This window comes from Trachemys scripta, chromosome 5, assembly GCF_013100865.1.
Source record: "Trachemys scripta elegans isolate TJP31775 chromosome 5, CAS_Tse_1.0, whole genome shotgun sequence".
In the NCBI taxonomy this organism is placed as follows: domain Eukaryota; kingdom Metazoa; phylum Chordata; order Testudines; family Emydidae; genus Trachemys; species Trachemys scripta.
This window is the reverse complement of record NC_048302.1, coordinates 123326668-123329851: the sequence shown is the minus strand read 5'-3', so window position 1 is coordinate 123329851 and position 3184 is coordinate 123326668. Positions and strand designations below refer to the sequence as shown.

The following is a 3184-nucleotide window of genomic DNA, read 5'->3' as shown; positions in this document are numbered from 1 at the left end:
AGGTGGTGTGGGGGTGTGGGTTAGTGTTTTGTGGGAGGGGTGGGGTTGGGTGGGGGGGGGGGGAGGAGGCGTTAAAAAACCCAACAATGGCTACCAGACTCCAGAGGAATTCTTGGGGATTGGGGGGGAAGTTACCCCACACAACACACAATTTTGGTTTAAAAAAATTTAGTAATATTACTATGACATTACTTTAAATTACTACATTAAGCTTTCCAATCACATCAACTAAATTTCCCACAAGTTCTAACATACAAACTGGATTTCTAAAACTTAATGTAGAAAAAATGAAAGCACTATTCATAATACTTCTCCCTTCCCATCCAAATCATAATACTTTGCACAAAACTTGCACTCAAGGAGAAGAAAAGTAGAATATTGGAATTCAATATAGTTTTTGAAACATACTAAGCGAGCTATATTATATTAAATATTTAAGATATGGGGAGTTACAGGTTGGGCTAGACACAAACTGCTGGTTTTCTGCGATTGAGGCCTACAGAATACAGTCCGGTTATTCCAACATCAAATTTTGTAGAAGTTTACCACCATATGGCTCATCCAGTCATCACTGAGCCAAATATTAACAAAATAATTATAGCCAGATATTTTATGTTTATGCCTCATACACAGAATGCACTTGAATATTCTAGTGAAAACTGTAGTTGAGTAGAAGTTTGTATTTCACAACACAGAGAACAGAAAAAATAAACAATTTAAACAAAAAATATGGATGAATGCTTCCTAGGGAATCTGATATAAAGTAGCAGCAATCCTATTTTTAAAAAGTCATTAGAGCAACATATAATAGTAATTTAAAATAGACTTTTTTTTAAATTAGATTTAAGGTACTGTAAACTGCTGTTATCTGCCTACACTTCACCCCAAGCACATGTCCTCCCCATAAGCAAATCTTTAAGTTACATTCCCATTCAAAAATGGGATAGTTATACAGGGATAAACAAAAAGTCCTCGTTGGCTTGATCATGCACTCATGCCTGAAAAGCTTCAATAATCATTTAAACTTTTAATATAATCCCAACTTAAATCCCATGCTTCATTAAGGAGACTTTTGGAATTTTGTGCTCTGAACATTGAGACTCCAATTCACAGCACACATACACAAAGTATAATTAAAACATTTCCCTTACCAAATACTCTCAAAGACTTGTGCTCAAAGCTATTTTTATAAGATTAATCACATTTTAAAGCTGCAAAACACAAAAATTCAGGGCAATGTACAGCGAAGCCTGCAACAGCTCACACGAGCTAATTTTAATGTAAGCACAGTGGACCAGAAAATAGATTTGACCAGCTGGCTAAACTCATCCTGAGGCCTACAACTCAGCATGCACATTTAAAAAACCAAAACAAAACAGTATCTATCTGTTCTGATTTCCCACGAACAGTTCAGGCTCCTCTCCATCACACGACATAAAGTAGTTTTACTACTATAAAGCATTCTATTTTTCAAATAGCTATTTATTGGCACAGTTAGGAACGATATGATATGATGTACATAAAAAGAGGGTTTTATTTTTAGAACTCAGCCAAGGTTTAGAAAAAGATATGTGATATTAAAATACAAGGCCCTCTCCAGCAAAGTTCCCCCTAATCTTAAAGTTACCTTTTTAGAGTGTGCAAGGTTTCCAGTACAATTTTATTTGACCTTTAAAGATCTCCTCTCCTAGGCAACTTAGTTTTGCTGGTCACTTGGGCGATTGCAGAGAACGAATTTCACTGCACTTAAAAAAAAACCTCACAGTTTGGAAAAAAGATACAGCCAATGTGAGTTTGTCATAACAACAATCTTACACTTACATCACATCTTCTATCCCAACGGACCTTGAAATGCTTTAAGCTATACATACATGAGAATTAGTTCACCAACCACAAAGGCATTTGTTATCAAAAAACAACAACATTTTGGAATGAATTGCAAAAAAACTAATATTGATATTGTTGAAGACGTGTAGCTATATTAACACAACTTGGTTCCACTACATATGCCTCAACTGCTGAAGGAGTAATTATTTAGCTCTTAAAATATTTCAGGATCTATATTTTATGACATAATACAAAATCATGTGCTAAGAGCTAGTGTTTACATGAACACCAAAGAAATTTATCTTTGCAAAATTCATATACAAACATATATACATTTACATAAGGGCCAGAGAATTCTTTGCCTAGAGGAGCAGCTTTATCTTCTAACCTATAACAGTGCAATACATAAAACCTAATTTTAATCTAGGCAGCAATTATTGATGTTACTACATTTCTATTCTGCCAAAAGCAAGGTTGTTACCACTCCAACTATAAAACAAATGTAAACAGCTGAAAGGGTGGTGGGGAGCGAACATTTATTCTGAGCCTGCATTACCTGACACCAAATACAAATATTAAAAATTATTATAACTAAATTTGTGAATCGAGACAAGAGGTTATCATGTTAACTACAACTCCATTATAGATATTGTCACCAATTTACAGCCATGAGTGAGGAATCACACCTCCTCAAGCAAGTAGTGCTCAGTGGTTTTCTGTTACACTAACACACGTACTACATGATCACCTCCACTTCCATACAAACACTAAGCCACCCTTCAGTGTACATACTTACACACACAATCCCACCCACTATCCTATATATCAGCACTGCACAAGTCCCTCCTTCCCCACTCACACTTGGTGGAGGGAGGGGTGCTCAGTACCCATACCGTCCCAAGAGAATAGGGCCCTTCTGACCAGCCCTTTCAGCCAGCACTTGTATGCTCTCCCCAAGGGAGATCCACTAAGGCAGAGGAACCAAGGTGCCTTGCTACCCTGACCTCGCTGCCCATCAGCCAGTACCCAAGCCCTTGTGTCCACAAAGCCATGTCCAGCCCCTCCACCACCCCTTGTGAAAGATATCTGAGTGGCCACTCCCCCAGCTGATCCCCCAAATCCCACAGCCAATAGCTATGCCCAGCCCCGCTGCCTGCCCCTTCCCCCCCTTCCCACCCACAGCTAGTAGCTGTGCTCGCCCCTCTGCCCCCCCCCCCACCTCACACGCCTATGGTACCTATGCCTGGCCCCATTGCTTGTGCCCCCATCAGCACTACACACACACACACACACAGGGCCAGCTAGTACCTGGCTAACTGCCCCCCCCCCCGCCCCCCTGCCCCCCCCCCCCTCCCCC

At 39.8% G+C, this 3184-nt stretch overlaps 1 protein-coding gene across 4 annotated transcripts in view; it reads right to left on the bottom strand.

Moving 5' to 3' along the window:
• FAM53A (family with sequence similarity 53 member A) overlaps positions 1 to 3184 on the bottom strand; it is a 101968-nt gene that overhangs the window by 93595 nt on the left and 5189 nt on the right. Inside the window, exon 1 of one of the 4 annotated variants that reach the window (XM_034771567.1) lies at positions 2687 to 2936. The exons of the other annotated variants lie outside the window; for them this stretch is intronic. The gene's annotated coding sequence lies outside the window, so the exon portion shown is untranslated. Of the gene's footprint in view, positions 1 to 2686; positions 2937 to 3184 lie in introns of those variants that run through there. 4 annotated transcript variants of the gene reach the window in all.